At 38.7% G+C, this 9,989-nt stretch overlaps 1 pseudogene; it reads left to right on the top strand.

Annotated features, from left to right (window-relative positions):
- Nucleotides 1–812: 812 nt before the first annotated feature.
- LOC120247291 lies at nucleotides 813–1,379 on the top strand (annotated as a pseudogene).
- Nucleotides 1,380–9,989: the final 8,610 nt, after the last annotated feature.

The raw sequence follows: 9,989 nt of genomic DNA on the forward strand, positions 1-9,989 counted from the left end.
CTCACCCTCCCCTGCTCATGCTGTCTCTCTCTCTCTCTCAAAAATAAATAAAACATTAAAAAAATTAACAAAACCCACCCAAGTCAGTGCAGATCAAAATACAGAACAAGTTGTGGCGTTGGATGAATGAAACGATCCTACTAACAAAAGACCTTTCAGTACTAAAACAAGGGAAGCAAAAGATAGTCTCAATTCGAGGAAGCATTTACCAGATTTACATGTATATAAGGCAGGACACAAGAGACTATACACTTTGAACAGAATTTCACACAAATCTATATATACTAGTCAAATAAATAACAATGTAAGCCTCTCTCATTTCCTGTAGAGATGAGTGGATGCACCGGTTATTGTCTGCTCTATACTTGTGAGAGGCCTTTGGACTAATTTATAGGTTCCTGTTTACAGTTCCAAAGACCAGAAGACTCAAGCCTTGTATTTTAAACTCCGAAGGTGAGGCTTCTTATTGGCCTGATTTCGTTTTCAAGGAGGGCATGATGGGCAAGCAGCACCTCCCCCCCAAAGAAAATTTCAGCATTAAAAAAAATGTTTGTTTATTTTTGAGAGAGAGAGTGTGTGTGTGTGCCCCAGAGGGACAGAGAGAGAGAGAGAAAGAGAATCCAAAGCAGAATCCATGCTGGAGCAGTCAGTGCACAGCTCCACATGGGGCTCAAACTCATGAACTGTAGATTATGAACTAAGCTGATGCTGGTATCGAACCACCCAGGCACCCCTCATCATTTTTTAATGACAGCAGCTAGCATTACTTGCAGCAACCACAGCAACAATTTCAGATTTATTAGAAACTCTAAATGGAGGCTAGAGATGTGGTCTACATTGAAGTCAACAGTGGGGCTGTGAAGAGGAAAGAGAGGTGTGATACATACGACACAGAATTCAACCTTGAAGCAGAACAGTATGTCCCATTACCAAAGAGGATGTGCACAAGAAGAAAGAACTCATCCATTATGTGACCTTGCATGACTTGGATGTGGCCAACACATAGCCCCAGGGCAGTCAAGACATCCTTTCTATGATGGGCCAGTTAACGAAGACCAAAATCACAAACTTCGAGGGGAGATTAACAAGGTGGGAATAAGTATATTGATCTGGGCATTGCTGAGCTTCTTTCAGGAGTGCTTTTTGTTAATGAAGTCCCCATGCTGGACATCAAGTGCTTCACCTACCTGCATTGGGCCCTGGAATCTTCTATTGCCCCCATCATCATCTTTGCATTTAACTGAGGCAACTGTGTCATCAGGGGTACTGAGGACATCAACTCTCTTCATGGCATCCCTCTTGACCTTCTGGACCACGTGAAAATCATCCAGACCCTGCTGTACACCCTGCAGGAAATGAAACAGAGTATTAAAATCTGAGCCCAGAAAGAAGAAATCATGAAGAGTTCTCAATACATCTACAGCCCACAACATGAACACTGAGAATCACCAGCCAGTAGAGATGTGGCCAACACTGGCCAATGGAGATATGGCTAAGTTTACAATGTAGAACTCAAGCTCTTTTATAAACTGGGATGAACTTAATTTGTAGCCAGATTTCTCATTCCTGAATCCTTAAGACAAAAGGACTAGCTGAGCTGGGATCAACTAGAACACAGAGACTAAGTGACAGAAACACTATGCAAGAAACTGAGGAGTCCCCAAAAACTTGGGGATAATTTGAGGTTGGTCATCCTTTTGATAGTGGAATTAAACAATTGACAAGATGACCATCCAGAAAACATATCATTGGGCGGTCTGCTGACCATTTTCTGAGCACTTACTTTATGCTGTGGAACATATTAATGTTAACAACAATGTTAACATGTCTGAGAGTTCCAACAAAAGATGTGGGGACTTAGTTACTGGGGTTGTGTTTCTTTAGAAGAGTTCCTTTGTCTAGAAAGTAAGGGAAGTAAAAAGATTTTGGTCTATTGTAATAACTGGAGTGCCATGTGGGAGACAATCTTTTGAGAAATTCAAAGGACAGGAGCTCTTCCTGACAATGCTAGTGGAAGATTCATGCAGCACACAGCGATGACTAATGTCTCTGGGGTTCCTTCTACTCCTGGAAGCCAAATGGGATGTTGTAGCAGGCAGCATCTGTGCAGGATTCTGTGCTCAAGCACAGGCTGTGTCCACTGGATCCATCAAGATTCCTCTATAGAGTACAAGGATGTCTCATCCCTAGCAACAGCTCAACTGGAAAAGTGGTTTCAATGAGCTCAGTGAGTTTCATTGAGCTCCTTGTTACCTCTTGCCATGACCCTGGCTCCATGTGGGCGCTAACACCTAGGACAGAGGTACTAGGCCCTGCACAGACTTCTTGGCCCCAGAGAAAAGGCTTAAAATGGATTTCTGATTTCTTTGTTTGGATTTAACCTTTGACTTCAATGCCTTCCTTGAAGTTCTTGCCTTTGGTTCTCATTACTTCCCTTTTGACATTCGAGCCAATTTTCTAACTTTCTTGTCCTTGGATATGATCTCCCTGTCCTTATCATCCCCTGTACTGAATATTTGTGTCCTATAGAGTCCATTACTGACAACCAAAAAACTACATTAAAGTTAACTAAATTCAAGTTAACACTAGTAAGATTTTTCTTATAGTACTCTGGGATTCTGTATCTTTACTGCCCATGCAGTAAGGAGGGGAATCTTTGATTTGGTTAGGATTTTGTTTGTTTGTTTTAACGAGTAAACCCCAGATAAATTATTATCAACCTAATTATTTTTACCTGTAGGCAGGAAAAGGAAACATGCTGATCACTACCATTGACTTGGCTTAATTAAGCATCCCAATAATGAGTATCATTAATTCATTCAACAATTTTTGAATTCCAAGTTTGGATAATTCACTGTGCCCTATTTTGTGTGGAAGGAGAAAGTGCATGTTGCATATTGAGTCCATTGCCTTTCATTTAGTAAATAATTAATGTTAGCACTCTTGCTGTTGATATCACAAAAATGGTGAATGTAGTATAAATATTACTGACAATCTATTTCTATATCAAAATATTTTGAAATTATAGATTAGCAAACAGACTACAGAAAACCAAGTAAGATGTACCAAAACTAAGAGAAAAATATCAGGTGATCAGAAAGCCTGAAATATCAGCCAAATATTTTTAAGTTTATTTATTTTGAGAGAGAGAGAGATGAGGAGAGGGACAAACAGAGAGGGAGAGAAAGAAAACCAAGTAGGCTCCACACCATCAGCGCAAAGCCTGACATGGGGCTTGAGCTTATGAACTGTGAGATCATGACTTGAGCTGAAATGAAGAGTTGGATGCTTAACCAACTGAGCCATCTAAGTGCTTCCAGCCAAACATCTAGTTATATGTTTTTATTTGACTTAAGAGTGACCTGAAGCAGAGTCCAAGTCATTACACTTGATGTGGTATGAGCCACTGATGCACACGGGAAGTGGTGCAAGTCAGGCTGGAAAGGCTGTTACCTAGCAGCAATACCTAACTAAGGGGAAGAGATTTGGGGAAGCTGGATGGTTGGAAAAACTTGACTGAATCTTTCTGAAAGAACAAAAGCAGTTATACTAGGGTAAATGTCCATTTTGCTACAGATAGAACAGTGGAATAAAAGTAAATGCAGCAAAGGTGTTTCAGGACACTAATTCCTGGAATACTGGGTATGTGCTAGAATATTCCTGTTGTGCGGAGACTAGTGTGCTTCAATAGAGAAAAGTTATTCTTACAAGATGTGGCAACAGTCTGGATGTATAGTATGAAATCACTTAAGTGTGTCAATCCAAACACCATTCAGGAATTTGTAGAAATTTTATCTATGATGCTGCGACCAGGATGCACCTGGGAATTGGAGAATAGGACTGAAATATACATGAAAACTTATAGTTGAAGTGGTGACTCTATATCAGCTTCTTTACACATTGACAAGATAGTGTTCAGAACTATCTTTGTTTTGTCTTTCTGTCTTCCAAAAGTGAGCTAACATATTCCGGATGGAATGAAGGCCATTAGCAGTTTGCCAAACCCTCCAACAGTGAGTTACAGGCATCAAGCCATGGCATGAAAGAAGTGAGGGTTAATCATTGTGTCACTGGTGTCCACAGAGTTCATAATTTTAGATTTTGAGCGAATGGAAAATTGTAATCTTCAGCTGTCTTTTGCCAGGCTACTGAGTGGCAGCACAGAGTCAAATATAACAGAGAGCCGGTGAGAAACTTATTTACCTGAGGCAAACATGACTTATCTTTTAAGAGTGTTTGAAGAGTGCACAGAATTTCTAGGGAGAGCAATTTTCTGGAGAATGCTCATATGTTCCTGTGATATTTGTTTCCTCCACATAACATTCATGTGATGCAAAAGCAAGTTCATATTATCTGTTCCAATAGACAAATGCAATTTAACCCTCAACAAGATGCATTGCTATCCCATGCTTTGATTTTTCCGGGTTTCTTTAAATTACCAAAATGCCTTATGTGTAAGCTGCACTGACCAATTTTTAGTATGAGGAAAATTTTTAGCATTAGACATAGACCTAATTTGCTATCAGACTGCATGCTAGAAATAGCAATGACCTGGGTAGAAAGAATGGCAGATTCCATTACAGGTTACTTGCACTTACTGTGAATTTTTAAAATCAATTTTACTCTACTACCTCATTGATATCACACATATTTAAAGAATGTTTAGTGAGGTATTAGGAGAAAGAATAGAGATCACTTGGGACTGAAAGAGGCGAAGCCTTAATGTGTTACCACAAATGAATATCATCTCAGATAAATGTAAACAGGTGAAAGCCAAGGGAGAGTGCACAGCAACAGAAAATAGATGCGCAGAAGTGTTTGAACATATCTCATACTTTAGAAGTGAGCCTGGGTCTACTGTGCATCATCTAACTTCAGTGAAAACAAATGTACAGGAGCTCTTGGGTGCCTCTCAGTTGGTTTAGACACCAAGTCTTGACTTCTGCTCAGGTCATGATCCCAGGTCATGGGATTGAGCCCCACATTGGGCTTCATGGTCAGCATGGAGCCTGCTAAAGATTCTCTCACTTTCCCTCTCTCTCTCTCTCTTTCTCTCTCTCTCTCTACCTCCCCTCCCTCCCTCCCTCTTCCCCTCTCCCTCATTTATACTTACTTTCTTTATCTCTAAAATAATTTTTTTAAAACCCCACAAATGTAAAGTTCAAAGTGATCAAATTTGTAAACTCAGAATTAATAGACCAAAGTAAAATCCTAGAGAATATGACAACTACTCAGTATCTGGTAGATCATTGTCAACTTATGGTATATATTCAGATATAGTCATTTCAAGACAGGAAGATGTATCTCTCAAATCAGGACTGTGCAAACACTAGGGCTAATATAGAAGAGAAGGGCCATCCATGAAGCAGTATTATCCACGAGACTCTACTTTGGGATTGTGTTGAATCCTTACAACAATCTTCTAAGGTAACACAAATGCTTGTTGATGGTGGAGGAAATCACAACCTAGAAAGGATTAGAGAGTGTGTCTGAGCCTATGTGACTGAGGTTGAGAGCCAAATCCCTATACTTCTTCTAAATCATTCTACCGTCCAGTAAAGGCACCTGTGTTGGATGAATGCCATCATATCCATTGATTTTGTTGTAGTATGACTGGAGAATTAGAGAACTTGATATGTGGGTGTAGAGTTTAGTTTAGTAGTATATTGTGGAGATGCTTAGTTAATATCTTTGTAAATTGCATTTAAATATCTCTGCATCTACATATGTGATTCTACATGACAGAATAGGTAGGGAAATCCAATTAGGCATCCATCTCTTGACAAATCAATGAAGACAACTGCATCGACAAAAGTACGCTTATTCCATCTTTGCTGAAGGGCACATTTTACCAAATAATAGTTCAGTAATTTCACTTGTAAATCTTAGAAATCTTGTTATTTATAATTATTCACCTTAAAGCATTTATTTTTCCCTTCCTCCCTCCCTCCCTTCTTCTCTAGCTTGCTTGCTTGCTTTCTTTCTTTCTTTCTTTCTTTTTCTTTCTTTTGTTCATTCTTTCTTTCTCTCTTTCTTTCTCTGTCTTTCTTTTTCTTCCTTCCGTCCATCCGTCCTTCTTTCCTTCCTCCTTGCCTCATCACTGCCCTTCTCTTCCCTCTGCTCCTCTCCCTCTCCCCCTCCTTCTTCTTTCTCTCTCTTTTTGTTTCAAACTTTAAGATAGAAGTAAGGATGTCTTTGATCCACTTTGAGAAGATTTCAGATGAATAAAGGATGACCTTTGGGGTTTCTTTGGTGTTGATGAAAGAGCATGGGCTTTTGAGTCAAACATACCTCTATGTTCGAGCATCAATATTTATTAGTTGTGTGACCTGGAGCAAATCATTTCAACTGTCTACTCTTCCATTTCCTTAGCTATAAAATAGAGGCAATAATATACTCTCACAGAGTTGTAGTGAAAATTAAATGAGATAATGGGTACAAGAGCATTTACCCCAGAATTTTGAGCATAGTAAGTACATAGTAAATGCTACCTTCAGAATTACAATCATTATTATTGCTATAATCACACATGGGAAAATCATTCATTTTCTCCAAACCTCAGAATCCTCTCTTTTAAACAGAGGCCAAGTGAATACTTATGTAAAGTATTCACCACAACCCATAGCCTTGATAAATGTAAATGATTCTTCTTAATACACTTTCATCCAAACACCTTTTTATCAAGTAACTGCCCGTTGCTGGGCTTGGGACTGCAGACAGTCAAAATTGATGCTGTTTCCAAAGCCCTGGCATTTCAATATGGCCTGTCAGTTCTGGGAAGATACACATTCTCACAATTATTCTTCCCTGTAGAGTATTAGATATCACTTCACTTCCTGCTGTAGGAAACATGCTGGCTTGTCGGGGTTAGAGTATCCCAGGTATAGTGAAGTCAATCACACAACTTCTCATTAGCTTGTCTTAGACTCATTGTTTCCATCTAGTCAGCACTCTTCAAAATGTAACGTGCACACAAATCCCGATGATCTTGTGAAAATTAAACTTCCATTCCAGGAGGTCTGGGTCAAGGCCAGAGGATCTGAATGTCACAGGTCCCAGGTGGTAGCAATACCACAAGTTCACATGTCGAGTAGACAGTCTTGGAGTTCTTACACACATTTGGAAGGTAGTTAATGAGCTCACACCCTATTCACAGGATTGCTTTGACTGGCAGAAATTAGCAGACATTCCTTTCACATCATATATTCTCCACTGTGAGCTCTGTGTTCCCTTTTTTCCACATCCCTTCCTTAATTGTGAAGACCAAGTAAAAGCACTCTCTGTGCCTCGTACTCTGTGAACCTTCCCTGGTGCGCCCCATCCCAAAACAGCACCTTCTTTTGTTTACTGTGCCCCCATGACATATGGCATGTACTTAGGTTTAATGATTATCCTTTTCTTTTGTAATTTGTCTCTATTTTTCTCTGTTTTATACTCCTGGTAATAATAGAGCACTATGAGGGAATTCCATATTCAGTTCTTTGTACCTCATGCTGTCTTGACAGTCACTAGGTGCTCAGAAAACTCAGAGGTCTGAGATATACAGTAGAAAAAGCAGTATCCATTGGAGGAATACAGATTTGGCCTTGAATCAATGTAAAGTTAAACAGGTAGCTTAGTTTTTCTTTACCTCACCTTCTTCATCTTACTCTTTAAGTTTGTTTTGAGGATTATATAAGATAATATCCATGGCATGTGACCCCAGTGCCAAAGGGAAGAGCCAATGAATGTTAATATTGTAGTTTATTATTATCACTAACATTATTGGATTGGATTGGATTGTTTGAGAATTCCCTCAGATAACATAGACAGATACTAGAATACAGTTCTTCCCCTTCTATTTTGTGAGTGAATGAGTGAATGAATTCATGTTATATATATTTTTAAATTTTGTTAATGTTTATTATCTTTGAGAGAGAGGGAGAGAGAGAGAGAGAGAATGAGTGGGGAGGGGGAGAGAGAGAGGGAGACACAGAATCTGAAGCAGGCTTCAGGCTCTGAGCTGCCAGCACAGAGCCTGATGCTGGAACTCATGAACCCAGAGATCATGAATGACCTGGGCTGAAGTTGGACACTCAACCGACTGAGCCACCCAGGCGCCCCATGGTATATTTATTTTATTACGATTTTACAGCATACAGTTTTGTTATTGGAACTCTCAAATTTTCATAGAATGAGGACTATCGAAGGAAATTAAAAATGAAATATACAAATGCATATTATCATTCATTTCACACATTAGGCCCTCGGAAGATGTTTTTGATCTAGGTCAAGAGAAAGCTTCCTCAAGCAATACTTCTTACATTTAAACAACTTTATGACTAAGAGGGTTTAGCATTTCCAAGGTCAACCATTTACTAACATACTTAATTTGCAAACCGGAGTACATAGATTACTGTGTCTGGTGTTCATTTTCACTGCTGTCTTTATGCCCAAATCCCTTCTGATCCATCTGGCCAAGAACTTGCCTGAAACGTTCTCTTCCTCTTGTGCCTCACTCTCTGCAGCAGAGATAAAGGATTAAGAACATGAAATAATTGAAGCTCATCAAGTGGAGAAGACAATCACTTTCCATAGCGTTGCTTGCATCGATTGCAATTTGAATGCATGATGACTTCTTTCCCAGGAGTGTGAAAAAGGAGTCGTTCATAAAATACCCAGGAAGCCTCTCGAGGAAACTAATTAATGGCATTATTATCTTAAGCACAGCAAAGATTATTGAAAAGTTTCCTGTTACTCAAAATACTTTACAAAACAAATTATGATTACTTTGGATACTGTGCTTTAATGAATCTTTCATTGATTTCCTGTATGTTTACAGAGAGGTTTCAGGCTTTATTTTCAACTATTTATAGCACTTAAAGGAGTGGGCTCCATAGGCACTGGAAAAAGAAAGTCATTTTCTGCTATTGCATGTCATAAAGCAAGAAACAAAAACTTGAAATGAAGGGAAATAAATTACAGTCCCATATATGTGTCTTGCTGCACCTATAGCATTTCTCTAGAGTGTATCAACTAGAAATTGATTAGCTGAATTGAAGAGTGATATACATATCCAGATACGCTAGGCTGTGCTGCAGTTGTTACAAAGACGTTACACCAGTTGACGTTTTGATTGTTGTATCCGAGCAACAGGTGGTATTTCATGATTTTCAATTTTGCCACCTTTACATATATAAATTTATCTTATCTTGGGCATATTTTATATTCCTTAACCATATTTTCTTCTGTGTGATGGCCATTTCATCCCTTACCCCCCTTTTTAAATGCTTTTTGAGTCAAATTTTGCCCAGTTTTCTCTCTGGTTTCCAGCCTTTTCCATATTGATTAATAATACTTCTTTATAGTTTCAAAATATTTGTTATGGGTGAGTGTGTGGTGTGTGCTGTGCATATATTGGGAATATCTTCCCAATCTCCCAATTTGGACTTTCACTTGGTTTATGATGCTTTTTGTGACTAGAAGTTAATTCTACACTTTAGTGTAAATTTCACCTGTGTTTAGTTTTTTTCTCCCCTTTAGTTTGTTCTTTTTGTGTCTCATCTAAGAAATGTATCCCTAAATTTGAATTTCTGAAAATCATGAATTTCTTAAAATATACTCCTGCATTACATTCAAAAAGTTGTATGCCTTTGCTTTTCACATTTCGATCTTTAATCTATCTGGAGTTGAATTTTCTTCTTGTAACAGTATGTCAGGCAGATTCCCTGAGGATACAGACCTCACCAGGTTTGTTTGTTTGTTTGTTTGTTTGTTTGTTTTAAGTAACTTAATATAAAGAACTGTTAGCAGATGTAAACTATATAGCACATGTAATTACATAACTAGAAAGACAAAACACAGAAAAAAAGAACCTTGAATTATCACAGAGATAGACACTGAGGAAGCAGCTCTCATATGTACATTTCAGCGTATGACTGGGGAAATGGGGAGATTGACATTATTGAACTGTAGTAGTTTACCCATGTGTTAAAACTCAGATCTCTGAG

The sequence above is a fragment of the Hyaena hyaena genome, unplaced genomic scaffold (assembly GCF_003009895.1).
Source record: "Hyaena hyaena isolate Hyena2069 unplaced genomic scaffold, ASM300989v1 scaffold_512, whole genome shotgun sequence".
Classification (NCBI taxonomy): Eukaryota; Metazoa; Chordata; class Mammalia; order Carnivora; family Hyaenidae; genus Hyaena; species Hyaena hyaena.